The sequence below is a fragment of the Orcinus orca genome, chromosome 14 (genome assembly GCF_937001465.1).
Source record: "Orcinus orca chromosome 14, mOrcOrc1.1, whole genome shotgun sequence".
NCBI lineage: Eukaryota > Metazoa > Chordata > Mammalia > Artiodactyla > Delphinidae > Orcinus > Orcinus orca.
This window is the reverse complement of record NC_064572.1, coordinates 46,503,770-46,527,153: the sequence shown is the minus strand read 5'-3', so window position 1 is coordinate 46,527,153 and position 23,384 is coordinate 46,503,770. Positions and strand designations below refer to the sequence as shown.

At 40.9% G+C, this 23,384-nt stretch overlaps 1 non-coding gene across 2 annotated transcripts; it reads left to right on the top strand.

The window, feature by feature from the left end:
• The first annotated feature begins 1,272 nt into the window (after positions 1–1,272).
• LOC101288024 (uncharacterized) lies at positions 1,273–22,830 on the top strand. Of its 2 annotated transcripts, none has more exons than XR_004478885.2 (6): positions 1,273–1,370; positions 10,886–11,170; positions 11,570–11,656; positions 13,888–14,014; positions 14,492–14,582; positions 19,767–22,830. It is a non-coding gene; the product is annotated as an uncharacterized LOC101288024 (transcript). The 2 variants fall into 2 exon arrangements; XR_004478886.2 differs by having other exon boundaries at positions 1,356–1,370; positions 10,895–11,170.
• Positions 22,831–23,384: the final 554 nt, after the last annotated feature.

Genomic DNA, 23,384 nt, shown 5'->3' with positions numbered 1-23,384 from the left:
TGTTCTCCTGGTTTTTATTGCAAACGCGTAAGAATTATATTAGAAATGCCCATTAAAATGTTTTTCGTTTTGGTAAAGTGCTCCTGGGGGAAAAGAACGTAAATATCACGCGTAATTTCGCATTACCTTAAAAAATATTCTGGAGTGAGTGTCCCCTTCTCACCTCTGAAGTTCATTTGGCAAACATTATTTGAGGTCCTGCTATGTTCCAAGAACTGTTCAAGACACTTAAACAAAAAAAAATCACTGTGGATGTTAAATTCTAGTGGCATTTCCCACTAGAGCAATACGTAATTATGATAAAAGGTATAGTGTGTTATAAGGTTATGTGTTATGGAAAAAGTGGATTTGGGTCAGGGCATTGAGGGTGATGGTGCTGGGGTGTGTAGGTTGGGATATGCTTTGCAATTTTATTTTTATTTCTTTTTGGCTGTGTTGGGTCTTCGTTGCTGACCGCGGGCTTTCTGTAGTTGCAGTGAGCAGGGGCTACTCTTTGTTGTGGTGCGTGGGCTTCTCATTGTGGTGGCTTCTCTTGTTGCAGAAGACGGGCTCTAGGCACGCGAGCTTCAGTAGTTGTGGCACGCAGGCTCAGTAGTTGTGGCTCGCTGGCTCTAGAGCGCGGGCTCAGTAGTTGTGGCGCATGGGCTAGTTGCTCCACAGCATGTGGGATCTTCCTGGACCAGGGCTCGAACCCGTGCCCCCTGCATTGGCAGGTGGATTCTTAACCATTGCGCCACGAGGGAAGTCGTTGCCTTGCAGTTTTAAACAGGGGATATTGAAACAAAGACTGAGGAGATGAGGGAATCAGTCCTGTGACACTCAGCATTCAGAACTGTTTCTTAAACATACACAGACATAACTGTTTATACAAACAGATACACTTTTTAAACACAAACGGGGTCATGCTGTGTATATACAGGCCTGCAGTTTGCTTTTTAAATTTTGATAGTACTGTGTATCACTGATTTACATAGAAACCTTGCTCACCGAGACCCTTTTAGTTGCTAATGCCTTTAAGGGAGTGGCACCAAAATTCTCCCCAGTGGCTTTTCCATTCACCCTTCACTGAGTAATACAGGACCACTAGGTCTTTCCAGAATACTTTCCCTGCAGATTTATCCTGGGGGTGAAAGAGCTGTTACCTAGACCTCTCCTCTGTATCTTTCGCCTTCTTGGTGTATTAGTTTCCAACTGCTACTGTAATAAATTATCACAAACTTAGTGACATACAACAAACACAAATTTATTCCCTTACAGTTCTGGAGATCAGAAGTCTGAAATCAGTTTCATTGGGCTAAAGTCAAGATGTGGGCACCGCTGGTTCCTTTTTGAGGCTCTAGAGGAGGATCTGTTTCCTTGCCTTTTCCAAGGTATGTTCACAACCTGTATTCCTTGGCTTGTGGCCTCTTCCTCCATCTTCAAAGCCCATGACTCCAATCTCTGCTTCCCTCATCACATTACCTTTTCTGGCACTGACTTTTCCTGTGTTCCTCTATTAAGGACTAATGCAATTACATCAGGCCCACCTGGTTAATCCAAGATAATCTCTCAACATCATGACCTTTATTTTAATCACATTTGCAAAGTTCCTTTTTCTCTATAAGGTAATATTCACAGTTTCTGGGGATTGGGACATGGACATTTTTGGGGGGCCTAAGAGATATCTCTGAGGCTCCTCTGCCTTTTGTCTGGGGAACGCAAACTGTCTCGCCAGGACCTACTGCTTCTCTATCCATTGATTCTATCACTCTTGCTCTGACTCTCACCCCTTCATGTTCTCGCTTCCCACCTCACCCAGTTTAGAGGTAGTGGCCTATCATTATGATCAGTCTCTTGACCCTAACTTACTTGGTTTTATTCTCCTGATCACACACCAAATCTAGTTGAATCCAACTCCCTGCCTGTTCCACACCTGTACCTGTGTAGCAGGTGTGGCCTGAGAAAAACACAGGGCTCTGATGATTGGTCTCACTTTCAATTTATGACTGCTAAGGTCAAGTGGGCCCTTAATGCTGCCCAACTATCCTATTACATTTTCTTAGTCCATCCATTCTCCTAAATGACTATCTCACAGTTTCTCCTGTTTCTTCAAGCCTCCAGCAACTCCTTCCATCTCGCTCACAGCTGATGACTTTTGCTTTCTATGAGAAAAGAGAGCTTTCATACCTTTACACAAGCGCATCTGCCCACCTCTCTCCATTGGAGTCTGTATGCTCTACTTTCTATTCTGAATGACCAGCCCCAGTTTCTATTTAAGAAAACTCTCTATTTGTGCCCTGAATCTTATCCCCTTTCTCACACATCAGGGCATTCCTATCTCTCTTCTCTATTATCAATTTTCATTCTATAAAAACCTGGGAGGTCTTCGTTTGGGGCCTACATCTTCTACATGTTAAGGTCTTGGGATCTGGTGGCACACTAGTCAGGGAGCACCTGAGTCTTTAGGTCTTATCTGGGGAGCCCTTGGGAGACACACAGAAAGAAAGGTGGAGGCACTTCCATTTCCTCCTGGATGACCTGCTCTGGGCTCATGGCCCAAAGTTCATCCTTGCCTATGAACAGTACTGTGGAGTAGGGTTCTTACTCACTATTCTTAAAATGCAGTCACAGAGGATGAGAGAGAGAGGCAGTGACTTGCCTGAGATCCTGTTCTGGTAAATGGCAGAGCCAGGATCCAAACTCAGCACCTTGGGTATTGAACTGGGGTCACTTTCACTATAGCACATCTGTCTCATCTTTTCAAGGTAATCACAATTGGAACAGGTCAGTTTAGAGATGAGGAAAGGAGTTTCTGTTGGCCCCCTTGGGCCCTGCCTCCCAGTCCAGCCTACTAGGGATCACTCTGACACAGAAATGCACCTGACCAAGCTGGTTGGTGGCAGATTCAATTCTGGCCATAGTGGACTTCTAGGAAAGCTGGAGAAACCATAGTTGGAACTGGAAAAAGGAGTCCAGGGCTCCTATGTAGATTTGAGCCCTTTCCGCAACCAGGCTGGCTTCTGACTGGAGCAGGGGCACACAGCTCCCTCCTTCCAGATCTCTGTGAGTTCTAAGAATGTCTCCAGCTCTATTACACATACTGTTGCCAAAATGTCCTCAAAAGCCACGGAAATGGAGAGGGTGATAAGCAGGGTCTCATCCAGCTGTCTTCACTTTTCAGACTGAGGATTGAGGCCCAGAGAAAAGAAGAGAATTGTTCAGGTGCACCCAGGCAAGCAGGAGGGGAGGGAGGAGGGAAGTTAATCTTGCCCAGTAATGAAGGGCTCTTAGTGCTGCCCTGCTAGGGGTTCAGGAAAGATGGCCTCAGGGCTGTAGAAACTCATCATTATAGTTCACATGCTGCTAGGAGCAACTCAGCATCATTCCTGCACTTACTCATTCAAAACCACTCAGTGAGTATATTCTTTCTACCTTGTCACATGAAATGATGTTTCTCTGCAGGGCTCCACTAGCACTGGGGATGAGGAGGGTTTCAGTGGTTTTCAGTGTTATGAATCCTCTCTTCTGCCCCATCCTCTTTCTCCCTTATTGTGTGCTGTTGCTGTGCTTCTCACCTTTATTCACACTCCACATGTTGACTTTCTGAAAGATGTTGGGTATAGCCAACTAAGGACTCTAATGAGTAGATAACAACTTAAAGGTTGTCCCCTCAATCCAAGGTTAAATGTATTGTAGGATATCCCTAAAGATCTAGAAGTCTTTAAACCAAAAAACTGTGGCTTTTTAGATGTTGTATTAGGATAATAGAGATGTTTTAAAACAAAGATCTGTATGGAGTGAAGAGGGTTGGGTTGCCAGATTGAGCAAATGAAAATACAGTATGCCCAGCTAAATTTGAATTTCAGATAAACAATGAATAGTTTTTAAGAAAATATGTGTCCCCTGCAATGTTTTTCTGAAATTCAGATGTTACTGGGCATGCTACATTTTATCTGGCAACCCTAGAGGAGGGGTATGCTTCCAAGAACTCCTTGAAAGACTCTTAGTGGGTAATTGATCTCTTGTAGGCTAACCCAAAAGATGTGCTAAGCCCTGCCTTCAACTCAGTCACCTGCCTCAGAGAAAGAGGCTCTGCAGCTAGCTGCCCAAAACCTTTCAACAGGGAGAGTCCTAACCAGCCCCTTCTGGCTCATCCTGTCCTCTGTCCTCTGTCTTTCCACATCTTCAGTGAAAACTTCCACCTTCTCCATTTCAGAAGCCAAAGCAGAGCAGCTAAAGGCAGGGGCTGTGGATGAGACAGTCTGGGTTTAAATACAGGTTCTGCCAACAGAAAACTGCACCCTTGTGAACAAATGTATCAGTCACTAAGCCCTGAATTCCTCCTCCATAAAATGAGGCTTACGATACTTTCCCCTTTGAGGCTTACGATACTCTCCCCTCTCAGGCTGTGGTGAGGACTGCATAAAATAATGTGTGAATGGTGCTTATCACCGTGCTGGGCAGTATAAGTTAGCTGTACCATTCTCATTATTGACGTTCGGGTGGCAGCGGTCATTAGGGGCATGCCCTTGGAGACCGAGGCACCACGGAGGATGTTTTGCACCTGCTCCAGGTGTGTCTGCCCTTGCGCTTGCTGTCTGTGGCGTCCCGCTCCTTGAATCTCTGACTTTTCATTTCCGTTATCCCGGTTAATTCTCACAACAGCCCTGGGAAGTAAGCAAGCAGAGATTATTAACTGTTTTGCATGTGAGCAAACTGAGACTACATTTTTTAGCCTCTCTAAACCTTCCTCATCTGCTAAAACAAACAAACAAAGACAACAACAACAAAAAATGGGGAGTAGGGAAAGATCCTTATGGCAGCAGAGTTTTTTAAAATCTTATTTTATTGAAGTATAGTTAATTTACAAAGTTTTGTTAATTTCTGCTGTACAGCAAAGTGATTCAGTTATACATATGTAAACATATATATATACATTCTTTTTCATATTCTTTTCTATTATGGTTTATCACAGGATACTGAATATAGTTCCCTGTGCTATACAGTAGGACCTTGTTGTTTTTCCATTCTATATATAATAGTTTGCATCTGCTAATCCCAAACTCCCAATCCATCCCTCCCCCACCCTGCATCCCCCTTGGCAAACACGAATCTGTTCTCTATGTCTGTGAGTCTGTTTTTGCTTTGTAGATATGTTCATGTGTGTTATATTTTAGATTCCACATGTAAGTGATACCATATGGTATTTGTCTTTCTGACTTACTTCACCTAGTATGATAATCTCTGGGTTCATCCATGTTGCTGGCAGCAGAGTTTTTGAATCTCGTCAAGTCACTCATAAAAATGGGCTGAGTCACCAGTATAGCAGAGAAACATCCCACTGGACAATATCTTTAACAAAACCAGAGTCAGGGTCTCCCCTCAAATTCCAGAATGGGTCAGGTCAAACCACCACTAGGTTTCAGCAGCTGTGCTGAGATAGTGAGGGTCGTGGAACCCAGAACCTCAAAACTGCCAACAAATAGCCTAGCTTCCCATTCTGAGTGGAATCATCAGCAAGAAGCTGAGAACACTGTTGAAACATGGCTAAGGTTCCACAAGCTCCTCCACAAGCTCCGGTTTGTGGACGAATCCACAAAACTGCGGGAAACTGAAGAAACCAGGGCGCTCTGGAGAAATGGCTGTTTCATGGCAAAGCATAGCTTTATCCTGAGACAACTTGTCTTCCAGAGAGTGAGGAAGTGTGAAAGATGACTACTATCATGTCATAAGGACCCAGGGCCAACCTGAAGTGCTCCCCTATCTGATTCAAACAAACCAGGTAGAAAAATGTGTCAGGCACTTAGGGAGATTTGAATATGGGCTGGATATTAGATATTAAAGAATTTGTGGGGAAAATGACCAACCAAATGAGAATAAACAAAGGCTTTTATTCAGAGCTTGCTAGTGGCAAGGGAGCTAATGGCAAGGGAGTCAGCCACCATGATTTGCATTTTGGCAGAGACTCAAAGGCAGGCAGCTGAGTCGGAAGGCTTTAGAGTGGAAAAGAGGGAAATGGCTTCAGGTACACCCTGTTTGCAGGTTGTTGGCGAAAGGAAACTAGAGGGGGCTGACTTCAAGAGGGCATCTTCTGTGATTGGTTGGGGAGTATATTTGGTTTTCTCTGGTTGGTCCTAAGTTGGAAGTGGGCACAAAAATTAGGGATACTCACAGTTATTAATCAAGACCAGACATTTTGGGGGGTGATTGATAGTTTGGCTTCCTGGACTGATTGTGCTAGAGATGGTGACCTGACTTCTTACAAGTCTGACTTACAGCAGGCTGATTTCGTGGGCTAGTTACTGTAGGTAATGGGTTGGTTTTCTGGGCTGGTTGCTGCAGATTGTTTTTTTTTTTTTTTTTATTCTGGTACGCGGGCCTCTCACTGTTGTGGCCTCTCCCGTTGCGGAGCACAGGCTCCGGATGCACAGGCTCAGCGGCCATGGCTCACAGGCCCAGCCGCTCTGCGGCATGTGGGATCCTCCCGGACCGGGGCACGAACCCGTGTCCCCTGCATCGGCAGGCGGACTCTCAACCACTGCGCCACCAGGGAAGCCCTGCAGATTGTTTTTTACGTGGTCTTGCTGTTGTCCATTTGCATATTCAGTCTCTCAAAGTATTTATTTTTTTACAGTGTGACAATGGTACAATGTAAAAAATAAAATAAAATGCCCTGAGTCAGGTATATACCTCATTATTAAATAAGCCAGAAAACCAGGACTTCACCAGCGGTCCAGTGGTTAAGACTCTGCACTTCCACTGCAGGGGGTGCGGCTTCGATCCCTAGTTGGGGAACTAAGATCCCATGTGCTGCGTGGCATGTACAAAAAAAAAAAAAAAAAATCCAGAATACCAAAAGGGAGGGGAGATTGATAGATAAAAGAAAATGGGCAGGATCTTGATATTTATTGAATCTAGGTTATGGGTACATAGTGGCTCGTATTATTCTATGTTGTGTATAATTTGGAATTTCTCTAACAAAAAGTTTTTGCTATTGAGGATAGTAATAGTACCTACCTCATAGGGTTGCTTTGAGGATTAAAAGAGATACTTCAAATAGAAGGTTTATCACAGGACTTCGCATAGGTTGAGTCATATCTTGCAGGAGATCTTTGCTGAGTACTTTTCTGGCATTTCTCATTATTATGTGAGGTAGTATGTGGGATTAAACTATACAGTCTGTCTTGGAAACTGATTTTTTCACTCAACAATATTTTGTCAGCACATTTATGTAACATATGTCTATATCTATGTTGATATTTTTTTTAGAGGTTTTTTTTTTTTTTTTTGCGGTACGCAGGCCTCTCACTGTTGTGGCCTCTCCCACCGCGGAGCACAGGCTCCAGACACGCAGGCCCAGCGGCCATGGCTCACGGGCCCAGCCGCTCCGCGGCACGTGGGATCCTCCCGAACTGGGGCACGAACCCGCGTCCCCTGCATCGGCAGGCGGACTCTCAACCACTGCGCCACCAGGGAAGCCCTATATTGATATTTTTAATGGTTGCCTAGTATTTTGTCATATGGATTTACTATAATATATTTAACCACTCCTTATTAATAGTAAGAGTGTTGAACTTTATCTGAGCCCTTTGCTTCTAGAAAACAGCACAGGTTAAGAAATCCCCACAACTTTTGTTTAGGAGACTGTATAGTGTGACATAAGATAATGATGGCATTTCAATTTAGTGGAGGAACAAAAAGACTTTTCAGTGAATGGTGCTGAAAAGTTATCTATCCATTTGAGACAAACTTAGATACTATCTCATAAGATGTGAACTGTAAAGAATACATTACACAGTATTAAAGGCAAAACATTAAGGAACAAAACACAAAACTAAATTTTATGAGTTGAATTGTGTTCCCACCCGCCTTCATACGTTGACGTTCTAACCCCCAGTACTCCAAAATGTGACCTTATTTGAAATCGGGTTGTTGCAGATGTAATCAAGTTAAGATGAGGTTGTTAGGTTGGGCTCTAATCCAATATAACTAGCTGTCCTTATAAGAGGAAGTACCACATAAAGACAGAGACACACAGGGAGAATGTAAGCCAAGGATTGATGGCAACCACCAGGACCTAGGAAGAGTCAAGGAAGGATTCTACCCAAAGTCTGAGGAGGAACCAACCCTGCTGACACGTTGGTTTTGTACTTCTGGCCTCCAAAAGTGTGACAAAATTAATTTCTATTGTTTAAGTTTGTGGCACTTTGTTACAGCAGCCCTAGGAAACTAATATAATTACTATCTAATTTTACAACATTTCATTACTCCCAAAAGAAGCTCCATACCCAGCAATAGTATCTCTCCATTCCTCCTTTCCTCTGTCTGCTAGCAACCATTTATCTATTTTTGTCTGTATGGAATTTGACATTTTGGACATTTCAGGTAAGTCGAATCATACAGTATGTTATATTTTGTGACTGTCTTCTTTCACTTAGGATTATATTTTCAAAGTTCATTGATTATGTAGCATGTATCGGTACTTCATTAACTTTATTGCCAAATATTATTCCATTGTTTGGATATACCATATTTTGTTTATCCATTCACCGGTTGTTGTACATTTGTGTTATTTCCAGTTTTAGCTCTAATGAATAACACTGCTTTGTACACTTATATACAAATTTTTGTGTGGATGTATATTTTCATTGTTCTTTGTTAGGTATCTAGGAATGGAATCACGGAGTGATATGGTAACTCCATATTTATCATTTTGAGGAACTGCCAGGCATTTTCCAAAGTGACTGCACTATTTTATGATCCTACTAACAACCAATGAGGATTCTGATTTCTCCACATTCTGATGGCTTCTTATTTCAGTTGAAATAAGAGCCAGTGTCTTTATAGTGGACTGAAAGGACCAACATTGTATTAAGCAGAGTTCTCTAGAGAAACAGAACCAGTAGTGTGTGTCTTTAATTAATTAATTGGCTCCTGTGGTTATGGAGACTTAGAAGTCCAATGATCTGATGTCTGCAAGCTGGAGAACTAGGAAAGCCAGTGGTGTAGTTCAGTCTGTATCTGATGGCCTGAGAATTAGGGGAGCCAATGGCATAACTCCCAGTTGGAGGTCGAAGGCCTGAGAAGGGAGGAATGATATGCTGACGTAAGTCCCAGCATCTGAAGGTCTGAGGGCAGGAGAAGATGGATGTCTTAGCTCAAGTGGAGAGACCAAATTTGAAGGTCTGAGGGCAGGAGAAGATAGATGTCTTAGCTCAAGTGGGGAGACCAATCTCCCTTCCTCTGCTTTTTAAATTCTATTCAGACTCTCAGTAGATTGGATGTTGCCCACCCACATTGAGGAGAGCAGTCTGCTTTACTCAGTTCACCATTCATATATTAATCTCTTCTGGAAACACCCTCACAGGTGGGCCCAGAAATAAAATTTTATAAGCTATCTGGGCATCCCTTAGCTCAGTCAAGGTGACACATGAAATTAGTCATCACAAACATGACCTGGTTTTTTCTTATGTCTTTAGTATTCCAACCTCATTGACCTGTTTCTGTTCCTCAAACCAAGCACGCTCTCTGTAGTGGCTTTGCATCTACTGTTTCCTCTGCCTGGACCAGACTTCCCACAGATACACTCCTTCTTGTTACCTTACTTCCTTCGGACTCTGCTTGTATGATCTCTTATCAAAGAGGGCAGTTCATACAGCTCTGTATTGAATAAGAATCCTCCTCCCATCTCCTTACCTTGCTTTTGTTTAATCTCTCTCTTCCTGCCCCCTATTTGAATGTAAGGTCTTGGAGGGGAGGAACATTATTTTTTCACTGTGTTAAAGAGAAATTATTCTGACACTTGTTGAAACCTGCAAAGAGGGCTTTATTCAAGCCTACTGCAGTAGGGAGAGAGCTTGAACTTACCCCCAGTACAACAGGGACAAGTGGGGATTTATAGCCAACTGGCAGGGTGAGGGAGTAAATGGAAAATTACTAAGAAATTGGTTAGGTATCAAGGGGAGGTAGAAAGGAACTTGATTAGATATCAAGGGTGGGAGAATTCTTGATGAACTGGCTTCACAGGATTCTTTACTAAAATTGGATTCAGCAGGCCAAAGACAAGGTCTAGAGGAGAAGAGGATTCACAGGATCCTGACTAAAGTTTGGTGAAGGAGGGAGTCCTTGACAACTGCTTTATCCTTAGCATCTAGAAAAGTGAGTGGCACATACTGGGGCATTGGTTAATCATTGTTAGGTTGGTGAATAAATGCTCCATTCAGAGGAATTTTCTTTTAAATGAAAAGTCCTAATTGAATGAAAGATATATTTTTCCTTCCTAAGCTGTCAAACTGCTGGATTTTATAAGTAGAATTTTTTTTTTTTTTTTTTTTTTTTTTTTTTTGCGGTACGCGGGCCTCTCACTGTTGTGGCCTCTCCCGTTGCGGAGCACAGGCTCCGGATGCACAGGCTCAGCGGCCATGGCTCACGGGCCCAGCCGCTCTGCGACATATGGGATATTCCCGGACCGGGGCACGGACCCGTGTTCCCTGCATCGGCAGGTGGACGCTCAACCACTGCGCCACCAGGGAAGCCCATAAGTAGAATTTTTTAATAATACATTTGTTAAAACTGATTCAATCTTGTTCCATCTTCTGTGTCAGTTAATGGTGAGAAACTAATTTTTAATGTTCTGGGTGCTATACTTTTCTAACATGCTTTTTCTTTGTTTGAAATTAAAACAGGATTACTTGGAAACAAACAAATGAACAAACCATAAATAGCTCCTCCAAAGTAACCTAAAACATGTTTTTCAGATCCAAATCAGTTTCTAGCAGTGGGTGCCAATCTTGGCTGAATATTAAAATCGTTTGGGAGCTCTGGGTGTAGTCCGATGCCAGGACCACACCCAGAGCATTAACGCAAAATCTGTGGAGTTGGGACCAAGGCGCAATTAATTTTTCAGTCTCTCCAGGTGATGCCAACGTGCGCATATAGGATGAAGAACCTAAGACGCCGGACTGTAGCCAAGACTACATTTCCCAGAGGCCTCCGCGGCCACTTCCGTTTCCGGCTCTGCCCGCCTCCGTTTGAGTAGAGCGCGGCACTGGCGTGCTCGGCTTGCCCCTGTGTCTCTTCTGTGAGGAGAACAGTGAGGGTGGTCACGGCTCCTCAGCGTGCGCAGCTTTCTGGCCCAACCCTGCCAACTAGGTCGTGAACGGCTGCCGCCGGACTGGGGCACAAAGACCTGGTGAGCTCCTCCTTTCCCCGAGGGGCGAGTTGAGGAAAGAGCGGGCTAGGAGGGGCGGGCAGATGTGAGCGGGGCCCCAATCCCAGGAGACGTGCTGTCCCAGAAGGTTTTAAGGCTTGCGCTAAGACCCAGGGATTGAGTCTTCGACGAGACTTTCCACATGTGTTGGCGAAGGTGCCTGACTGACTCACAGTCAGAGCTTGGCCTGGAGCTTGCAGCAAGGCCGGACTCCAGGTAGGCGTTCCGTGCCCTTTCTTCCTGCGCTTAGCCACCTTCACCTCTCGACCTTTGTGGGGAGTAGGGAGGGTGGCGGACTGTTCTCGTTCAGTGTGCAGAGAGCGAGTTCTAGCTAGTACCGAACATGGAGGGACTTCCTCATATTTCCTTTCTTCTTCCCAGGTTGGCGTAGTCAAGATTCTTTGTCCTTGCCTGGGAGAACAGTTCAGGGGACAGACGGCCCCGAGACTACCAAGAACCCAGATCCAGGTAAGTTTGATTTTTCCTTTTCCTGAGAAATCTCTGTTGTTTCAAAATGAAGTTGGGTTTATGCCTCTTGCTTGGAAAATGCTCTGACCAGTGTATGGACCAAGCTGCCTGAGCCAATCCTGGAGTGGTGTAGCTCTACAGAGACGGGGCCCCTCTCCCCACTGTCATCCCTTCATGTCCTTCTCTCTACCCATTACAGAGTCATTCACCAAATAGATTGTTGGTACCCATGCTTTCTAGAGTGCTAGAAAGTGAAACATACTTTGTAATAAGGTACAGCTGTTACCTCAAAGACATTGCTAACTCAGAGATAATGGAAAAACAGACACGTAGCATAAAAAGACATAACAGGCTTTACGTTAATCATGAATGATACACATGACACAGCCATGGTAGTGCTCTCTTGACCTTCAGGGGTCAGAGGAGTCTTTAGGGTGGGGTGGTGGTAGTGGTGGTGATCATTACGGTTCTTACTGAAGAATAAATGAAATTTGCATATTTGGAGAGTTTGGGGTGACTAGGGGAAGGCGCTGCAACATGAGTGAAGCCGTTACATCTGAACCATGAATGAGCTAGCCCCAGAGAAAGTTGGAAACATTCAGTGTCTAGAATGCCAGGTTGGAATTTGCCTTAATCCTGGAGAAAACTGGGTTTTGAAGGACTTTGAGAAGTTGACAGGAGGTAATGAACATTTTGAAGGAAGTAGTAAATAGTTGAGTATTTATTATGCAAACTAAGAGTAACAAAAATTTTTAAAAATTAAGGATTACGCATCTTCCTATCACCCTAGCGAATCAAATTATTTCATTTGAAACACCTTTGCATGTGTATTTTTTAGACTTACCCATTTTTTCCTTTTAATATGCCATAGCTATTTCTTCTAGTTTGCTCCATAGTTTCATTACCACTTTTTATAGCTCCTTTTTAATATTGTGTACTCAACCAGCCTGTGACCTTGAGCAAGTTTTTTCAACTCTCTGAGCCTTAGTATTCTTAGCTGTAAAATAGATATACTTTATGTAAGGCCAACTGGCCCGAGGCAGGGGAACGAAATCAGACTCACAGGTTGCATCAGACTGAAACTTTCCGGACCACCCAGATCCAGGAACTGACCTGGGGATTTTCCGGACCACCCAGTTCCAGGAACTGACCTGGGAACTTTCCACCCGGCCCAGCCTTCCCACCTTTCAAGGGGTGGGACTAACGGTCCACGATACCCGAAGAGACCACCAAATAAGGAATAACCTGCGCCCTCCCAGATTCACAACACCCCTTTCCCTTCTTCCCCTATAAATTCTGCCCAAACCCTCGCCCAGGCGCGACTTCTCTGGCCCCTTTCTCTCGGACCAGTGAACCTCACCCGGGAGCGTTCCCAAATAAAGCTTGCTTAAGCTCTCCTCCGTTTCTTGGTGCCGTTCCTTACACTTTATACATTTCTGGTGGAAATACAGAGAGATGTCGTATGTCTTAGGGCTCAGCACTGTGCCTGGTACATATTAGGTTGTTATTGCTATGAATGGCAATTAACAAATACATATTTATCACTGTAAATTCTAGGATAAAGCCGGTATCATTTTGCATGTCTTTCAGTGTTTCTATTCATTTGTTGAATGACGCATCCTTGAACATGCCCATGTGTCAGGCAGTGTTTTAGGCTGGGGAGACAGCAGTGACTCAAGTGGTCCCTGCCCTCCTGGAGCTCTCATTATAGAGTGTACTGATCGTAAATCTAAACCTCTCCTGCCTGGCAGTGAGAAACCCTGTGGAAAAAAAAAATAAAGTGGGTCATGGGATAGCAAGTAGTAGAAGATGGGAGAAGATTAAAGAACTTTCTGACGAAGTGACATTTAAGCAATTTCACTTCATCCCTACTAAGTGAGGGATGAGCAAATACCAGGCCTGGTGGAACGAGCATGATAGGCATATTGGAAGAACATGAGGAGGGCAGTGTGATTGAAGTATGAGGGGTCACGAATCACTTCACTTTGCAGCCTCTTATCTTTTAATATTTCATTCCTCTGAAGCAAGTCTGCTTTCCGAGGATGTCATATACGTTCCTCGTTGGTCCTTTCGTTAACTGTGTCCCACTTTTCTCATAAACAATCTGAGCTATCAGAAGCTGACTTTGAATGTCTTGCCTTCCTTCTCCAGTGAGGCCTTCCTGGCTCCCTACCTCAGGGGCAAGGGAGTCAACGGTTCCTGGGTGAACGGAATTGGGTTTGATTTTGCAGGGATCACTGACATTTGGGGATGTGGCTGTGGCCTTTACCCAGATTGAAGGGAGACACCCGGATGCTGCTCAGTGGGCCCTGTACAGGGATGTGATACTGGAGAACTATGGGAATCTGGTGTTTGTGGGTAAGGATTTTTTTCTCTTTAACTCAAGATTGGTCTGCTGGGCAACTGTGCATTTTCACAGGGTTAATGATTTGGGGGTATTTAAACTCTTAAAACGGGAGGTTTTTGTTTGTTTGTTTGTTTTTACCGTGGGCTTAGAGGCTGGAGTTCATGCTCCTTTCACTCAGAAAGGTCAGAGCCGTACAGAGTTTAAGATGGGCAGCTTTGTGTGCAGTCTAGCCCAGTTCTCTAAATTTTGCATGTCACCATTCATCTGCCACCAACAATAGGAGTTTCCTGTTCTCAAAGAGGCCTGGTTTTCTAACTGACTTCCACTCCTTCATTTCTATGACTGTGATTTGGATGTCCTTGATACCACCCTCTAGGCCTTCCTGACATATCCATGCTCTGTGTAGACCCCCAAGTTGAGACTGAGATTTGGGATAACTCCTTGTGCTCATAACCACAATCATGTTCCTTTTCTTTCTCTGTGAACAGGGCTTCTCTCTTCCAAACCCAAGCTAATAACCCAGTTGGATGGAAGAGCCATGGATGGAAGTATAAGGGGTTCCATCAGGTACTTATACAGGTGAGTGAGTCCGGAGCTCAGCACACAGAACAGTGAGGAGGGAGTTCTTGGTCAGAAGGCTCATCTTAGAGAGTCCACATCCATGCAGAAGGGCTGTGGCAGTTGACACTAGTTGCCTCTTTTTAACGTCATCCTCATGTCAAATGACTTGCCATTTTTCTCATTCTTTCTACTCCTGTTCCTTTCACAAGGGCCTCCGGCCTCTGACTTCACACCCTGAAATCAGTCTCTTTACGTGTTGTTTCCCTCCCCATTTTCAGGCACTTGTCAGGCTACACTTTGTTTCTGCCTTCTGTCCATTCTCAGTGTCTTCCAAATTCTCCTATGGTTAGCTAGACGAATGGCTATTTAACCCTTTCTAGTTTTAATATCCATATCCCTGATCATACAGTGGGGCAGTGGCAGATTCCAGTTATAAGCATATTTTCCTGACTATCAGGTGATTACTATTTTTGGCAAAGAAACTGATAGGGAAGCACTTTCTTCCTTTTCCCTCTGGTCTTCTTTTATTTCTTTTCTCTGTTATCATTTGCCCTTGGTTCTCATTTTTTTCTGTGTATACTTTGCATAAATTTATGTATGTCACTTTCTCCATGTCATCGTTCAGTTCTGAATCTTTAAACATGGATATTTCTCTCACCTAAAATGTGTATCCTTTTAAAACGTGAATTGTCATTTTTCCTATATCATCTTCAGGGAAACTTTTATAATTGTGTTTCATGGAAAATACCAGTGATGCATAATCTTGCTTAAACTGTTTTTTTTTCCTTTAGACCTCTAAACTATTCTTTTTTAAAATTGAAATATAATAGACATATAACATTATATTAGTTTCAGTTGTACAATGTAATGATTTAATATTTGTATATATTGGGAAATGATCACTATAATATGTCTAGTTAACATCTGTCACCATACATAGTTACAAAAATTATTTTTCTTGTGATGAGAAGTTGTAAGGTTTACTGTCTTAGCAACTTACAGATATGCACTACAGTGTTATTAACTAGAGTTGCCATGCTGTACATTACATTGCCATGACTTATTTTATAACTGGAATTGTGTGTGTGTGTGTGTGTGTGTGTGTGTTTTAATGCTTTTCAGTAATTCCATTTGTTTTTACTATGTTGAACATTTCCCCCCTAAATGCTTGTGTAGATTCTTTATAGAGTAACAGTAGTAACTCAGTCTTCCTTATTCTTTAATCTTTCTGTTTAAATTTTGGTATTGGGTTGGGATAGATATATGTTATTATACAAGGAAGTATTTAATCCACGTCTTTTATTAAGAAATATTCTTTTAAATTCAGCATAGATATTGAATTTTATCAAATGCCTTTTCAACATATATGGAGATGACATCTGTCTTTTCCCTTTTGGTTGTTAATATGGTACATTTTATTCTTAATTATCTTAATGACTTGGCATTCTTAGTAGAACCCCACTTGGTCATGGCATATTACATTATTCTTTTAACATGTCAGTAGATGATACTCTTTGCTAATGTTTTATTTAAGTTTTTGCATTGATACTTACAAGAAATTTGTTTATATTTTTCTTTTTCATTGGGCCATTTTCATTGAGTTTTGATTTAAATTTTGTAATAATTTTTGTTCCTTCCTATTTTCATTCTTTGTTATAATTTAATTCACATGATAACTGGTTCCCTGAAGGTTTGGGTGTTTTTTTTTTGTTTGTTTTGTTTTTCTTGTTTTGTTTTAAACTTGTTTTTTGTGGTAGCAGGGGAGAGGAATTGGGGGGTAATTCTTTAGCAGTATTCTCTCTTATATAGTAACTTGGCCAACTAGATTTTTGCTGTCTCTTGAAACAGTCTTGGTAATTTACATTTTCCTAAAAAATATCCAGTAATTAAAGTTCTCAAATTTATCTGCATAGTATTGAACAAAGTAGACTTTTTTTTTTTTGCGGTACGCGGGCTTCTCACTGTTGTGGCCTCCCCCATTGCGGAGCACAGGCTCCGGACGCGCAGGCTCAGCGGCCATGGCTCACGAGCCCAGCCGCTCCGCGGCATGTGGGATCTTCCCAGAACGGGGCACGAACCCGTGTCCCCTGCATCAGCAGGCAGACTCTCAACCACTGCGCCACCAGGGAAGCCCCAAAGTAGACTTTTATGATTCTACATATATCCTTTACATTTATGGTTACTTTTATGCTATATATTCATGGTTACTTTCTTATGATTTACGTTATTTATTTGTTTTTTTTCCATTTTCCCCCCTTCATTAGCTTGTTTTACTTTTTATAGACTCTTAGATGTATTTACTAGTGTTACTGTTTCCTGTTTTTTAATCTTTAACTCCTTTTTCTTTTTTTTCCCTTAGGTTTATTTACTTTTTCTAACCTTTTATAGTTGATTAATTAATCCATTGAATTTTCTTATTTATGTAATATAAATATTTAAAGCTGTAAACTTGTGTTTGTTCAGTGTTTTGGTTGTATTGTAGTTTTTATTGTCATAATTTTTTAGATATTTTGCAATTTGCATTTTGATTTCTCTGATCAAAATATTAAGAGAGTCATAAGCTAACCTTCCTTTTTCTTTCTTGAAACCTTTTTAAAATTTAACACATATATAGAAGAGTAGATTATATATATATATATGGTCTAAATTGGTATTTTTGAAATGAATATTCATGTAACCTGCACTCAGCTCAAGAAAGAGAACACCGGCAGTACTCTACTAAATCATACCTGATCCCTTCCAGTCATTAGCCACACTCTCCTCCTCCCCCTGAACTAACACTATTTATTTTGGCCTGTTTTTTTAACTTTATATGAATGGAACTGTATATTTTTTTGATGTGGCTTTTTATGCATAACATTTTATGAGATTCATTCATTTTCATGCATTGTCCTTCCTGTGGATCATTAGAATGCATGTTTAAACATAATTGCTAGGCCCCACCTTCAGCACTTTTTATTCATTAGGTCTGAAATGTGGACTGAAAATCTCTACAAGTTCTTAGGTGATGCTGATGCTGTTGTTACTGATCTGGAGACCAGGCTTTTAAAACTACTGCAATAGAGTATTTCATTATCTCATATTTTGGATGGATATTTGGGATGTTTCTAGCTTTTGAGAATTACAAATGGTATGAACGTTTCATATATGTTATTGCTTGGTTCATATGTGGATACATTTCTTTTGGGGTGGGATTTCTAGTTTATAGCATATGCATATATTCAACTTTAGTACATAATGCCAAATAGTTTTTCAAAGTTTTGTACCTATTTATATTTCCATCATCAGTGTGTGAGAGTACTTATTGTTCCATATCCTTGTCAACACTTAATATTGTCAGTCCTTTGAAGTTAATTGTTCTTTGGGTGTATCGTGTATCTCATAGTGTCTTTTTTTTTTAGAATTTTATTTTACTTTTATTTATTTATTTATTTATGGCTGTGTTGGGTCTTTGTTGCTGCGTGCGGGCTTTCTCTAGTTGCAGAGAGCGGGGGCTACTCTTTGTTGCGGTGCGTGGGCTTCTCATTGCGGTGGCTTCTCTTGTTGCAGAGCATGGGCTCTAGGCACGCAGGCTTCAGTAGTTGTGGCTCGCAGGCTCTAGAGTGCAGGCTTAGTAGTTGTGGTGCACGGGCTTAGTTGCTTCACAGCATGTGGGATCTTCCCAGACCCGGGCTTGAACCTGTGTCCCCTGCATTGACAGGCAGATTCTTAACCAATGTGCTACCAGGGAAGTCCCTCATTTTGTCTTAATATCCATATCCCTGATATCTAATGAGGTGGAGGACATTTCAAATGTTTATTGGCCATTATATGTCATCTTTTATGGATGTCTATTAAAAAAAAACTCTTTGTTGATTATATATGTTGTATTGCCCTTCTCTCTGTGGTTTGCTTTTCACTAACAGTGGCCTTTTGATGAATAGGGGTTTTAATTTTAATGAGCTCTATTTTATTAATCTTTTCCTTTCTTGTCATTGTGTTTTGTGTACTGTTTAATAAATCTTTCCTTTCCTCAAGTTTATAAAGATACTCTTCTGTGTTAACTTTTAGAAGCTTTATCGATTGTCTTTTACATTTAGATTTGCCATCCTGTTAGAATTGATTTTTGTGCATGGTATGAGATAGGGTTCATGTTTACTCCTCCCTCCCCCCAATATGCCAGTGTAGTCTCCTTTTCACTGCTGCTCTGCAAAGTTACCTTTGTCACAGGACATGAATCCATAAGAGTGCCTTTCTCTTCATATGACTGATTTGCTTCCACTTACCTTTACAATCAGAATCTTGAAATTTTCTCTAGCTTAATCATTACACATTAAATACATATCCCATCAAAGGCTATTTGAAGGATCTGGGCTGTTTATTACCAGACTTCACTTCCAATTTTGCATTTAAAAAATAAGTCTTAGCTCTATTATCTGATGAATGGAATTTCTCTTCAGGCTAATAGATATAAATGTATATAAAAATAAAAATATATGTGTGTGTGTATATATCTTTATCTCTGAGCCATTAAATGTTGGTTCTCTGCTAAATTCTCACAGAGGAATGTTATTCTCAAATTCTTGGAGATGTACAGTGTTATATTACAATGTTCTCAAATGTACCTCCCTATAGGAGTCTGTCCTAGTAATCCTGGCTTGCTTTGTGATACTTGGTTTTCTCCCCAAAGTTGTGTTTATCCTCAAATTTTTATCTTTTTTTCTTTTTTGGTGTTGCCTGTGTTACCTTCCTAACTTACCAACTTATTAGATGCTCCTTGCATTTTTTTTTTTTTTTTTTTGCGGTACGCAGGCCTCTCACTGTTGTGGCCTCTCCCATTGCGGAGCACAGGCTCCGGACGCGCAGGCTCAGCGGCCATGGCTCACGGGCCCAGCCGCTCCACGGCATGTGGGATCTTGGCGGACCAGGGCACGAACCCGTGTCCCCTTCATCGGCAGGCGGACTCTCAACCACTGCACCACCAGGGAAGCCCGCTCCTTGCATTCTTTAAACACAATATTTATAACTTCTGTTTCCTTAGATCCTATTTACTTCTCCCATCTTTAGTCTTGCCATCTTTTCTTAGCAAGAATCACAAGTGGGATGAATTAATTTTACATAACCTTTAGTTGTATAGAATAGAATGTTATTCTTATCCATGTGCAGCTCTCATTTTCAGTATTTCAACATAGAGAACATTTGAATTAAAAACTTTTTTTTCAGTTCAGGAGTACATATTTGAAACAAAGATGTCAGCCCTACAGCAAAATACTTCTGAGAGATCTGATTTGGGAGAACAAACAAAAAGTGTCATGATGGAAAGAGGCCTGGATTGGGAAGGCAGAAGTTGCATAGAGAAGACACACTATAAATGCAAGGAATGTGGAAAAGTCTTCAAATATAATTCCTCCTTTATTAGCCACCAGAGAAATCGTACTGCTGAGAAACCCCATAAATGTAAAGAATGTGGGATAGCCTTTATGAGCAGCTCATCCCTTTTAAATCATCATAAAATTTACATAGGCAAGAAATGTTTCAGATGTGTTAAATGTGGGAAATTTTCTCAAGAAGCAGTCAACATTTGTTAATCATCAGAAAATTCATTCTAGAGAGAAACTCCATAAATGCAATGAATGTGGAAAATTTTCAGAAATAATTCTATTCTTTTAAGTCACCAGAGACTTCATACTGGTTAGAAACCCTACAAATATAATGATTGTGGGAAAGCCTTTGCTCAGAATTCAGGCCTTGCTCATTATGTGAAAATACATAGTGGAGAGAAGCCATTTAAATGTAATGAATGTGGGAAAACTTTCAGGGATAACTCAGCTGTCTTGTAACATCAGAGAATACATACTGGTGAGAAACAGTATCAGTGTAATGAATGTGGAAAATGCTTTATTTAGGAAAAGCTCAAGTCATGTTAGTCATCAAAGAATGCATACAGGAGAGAAACCTTATCTCTGTAGTAAATGTGGAAAATCAGGTATAGCTCATCCTTTGCTGGACATCAGAAAACTCATAGTGGAAGTAAACTCCATCAATAAACCCCATTACATCAATGTAATGACCGTGGGAAAGCCTTTAGCAAGAGCTCAGCCCTTACTGAACATCAGAGAATTGTTACTGGAGAAAAGCCGTATTGCTGTAAGAAATGTGGGAAATCCTTCAGGCATAGCTCTGGCCTTGCTGAACATCAGAAAATCCATACAGGAGAAAAACCTTATGAATGTAATGAATGTGGGAAGGCTTTTCCTCAGAATTCAAGCCTCAAACAACATAAGAAAATTCATAACAGAGAGCCATCAAATGTAGTTAGTTTGGTAAATCATGCAGAGATAGTTTATTCCTTTTTGACCATCAAGGAGGAGACATTCAATAAATTATACACTTAATGAATATATTCTGTGACCCTCTATCCTGGAAAACTTCTCACTTGTGAGGATGTTCATTGTAGTATGGTTTGTACTAGCGAAATATTTGAAGAACTTAAATGTAGCAAGAACCTAAATGCTACTATGTAGCAAGTGAAAAGAATGAGGTAGAGCTCTATATACAACCATAGATATATCTCCATGATACCTTGATAAGGTAAAAAAGCAAATTGCAAAGAATTAATATTGTAAAAATGGCCCTACTACCCAAAGCAATCTACAGATTTAATGTGATCTCTATCAGATTACCCATGACATTTTTCACAGAGCTAGAACAGATAATCCTAAAGTTTACAGGGAACCGCAAAAGATCCAGAATTGTGAAAGCAATCCTGAGAAAAAAGAACAAAGCTAGAGGCCTAACTCTCCCAGACTTCAGACAATACTACAAAGCTACAGTAATCAAAACAGCATTGTATTGGCACAAAAACAGACACGTAGCTCAATGGAACAGAATAGAGAGCCCAGAAATAAACCCAAACACCTATGGGCAATTAATCTTCTACAAAGGAGGTGAGAATATACAATGGAGAAAAGATAGTCTCTTCAGCAAGTGGTGTTGGGAAAGCTGGACAGCTGCATGTAATAAATCAATGAAGTTAGAACATGCCCTCACACCGTACACAAAAATAAATTCAAAAAGGCTTAAAGACTTAAATGTAAGACACCATATAACTCCTAGAAGAGAGCATAGGCAAAACATTCTCTGACATAAGTCATAGCAGTGTTTTCTTAGGTCAGTCTCCCGAGGAAAAAGAAATAAAAGCAAAAACAAACAAATGGGACCTAATCAAACTTTTCATAGCAAAGGAAACCATAAACGAAACAAAAAGACAACCTGTGGACCAGGAGAAAATATTTGCAAACAATGTGACTGAGAAGGGCTTAATTTCCATAGTATACAAACGGCTCATACATCTCAATTAAAAAGAATAAAAATGAAATCCCAATCAAAAAATGGGCAGAAAACCTAAATAGACATGTCTCCAGAGAAGATGTTCAGATGGCCAATAGGCACATGAAAAGATGCTCAGGATTGCTAATTATTAGAGAAATGCAAATCAAAACTGCAATGAGGTATCTCCTCACACCGGTCAGAGTGGCCATGATCAAGAAGTCTACAATAAATGCTAGAGAGGGTGTGGAGAAAAGGGAACCCTCCTACACTGTTGGTGGGAAGGTAAATTGATACAGTCACTATGGAGAGCAGTATGGAGGCTCCTTAAAAACTAAAAACAGATACCATATGATCCAGCAGTCCCTAATTTAAAAAGATACATGCACCCTAATGTTCATTGCAGCATTATTTACAATAGCCAAGACATGGAAGCCACTTGTGTCCACTGACAGATGAATGGATAAAGAAGAGGTGGTATATAGATACACATATATATGATGGAATATTACCCAGCCATAAAAAAGAATGAAATAATGCCATATACAGCAACATGGATGGACCTAGAGATTATCGTATTTAGTGAAGTAAGAGAAAGACAAATATATATCACTTATTTGTGGAATCTAAAAGAATGATACAAATGAACTTATTTACAAAACAGAAACAGACTCACAGGCATAGGAAACAAACTTATGGTTACTAAAGGGGATAGCTGAGGTGGGGATGGGGGGGAAATAAATTGGGAATTTGGGATTAGGAGGTACACACTATTATATATTAAATAGATAAAACAACAAGGACCTACTGTACAGCACAGTGAACTATACTCAATATCTTGTAATAACTTATAATGGAAAAGAATCTGAAGAAGAACATGTATTTATATGATGACTGAATCACATTGTTGTACACCTGAAACTAACGCAACGTTGTAAATAAACTTTAAAAAAAGCAAGTTGCTTTTATATATTATGGTCTTATTTATATTTTAAAAAATGAAGCTATTTTTTGTTAATATATACATGCGTGCACATGCGTGCGCTCACGCACTCACACACACACACACACACACATATATATAGAAAGAGATCTGGAAAAATAAAGGCCAAAACAGTTGTTATCTTTGAGAAGACTGTGATATTGATTTGATGAAGTGAAATTTTGACTTTGGCTGTGTTTTTTGAAATATTTAATCAAGCATACATTCATGTATCTTCTATCGTTTAACATAGTTGTCTTTCTAAATCAGAAACTTTAGAAGCCATAAAAAACACATAAATATTAAAAAATTTTGTATGACCAGTGGCTTCACAGTGTTAAAATACAAAGAACCAGACTTGGAGACAATATTACCACCATTGTATGTAACAAATAATACTTAGAATATCTAAAGAGTTCTTAAAAATCCATAAGAAAAATATAAAAACCTCAGGGGAGAAGTTGTGTGGAGTATGATTGTACAGTTGTCAAAAACAACCCCCAAATGGTCAAATTTAAAAAGAGATGATT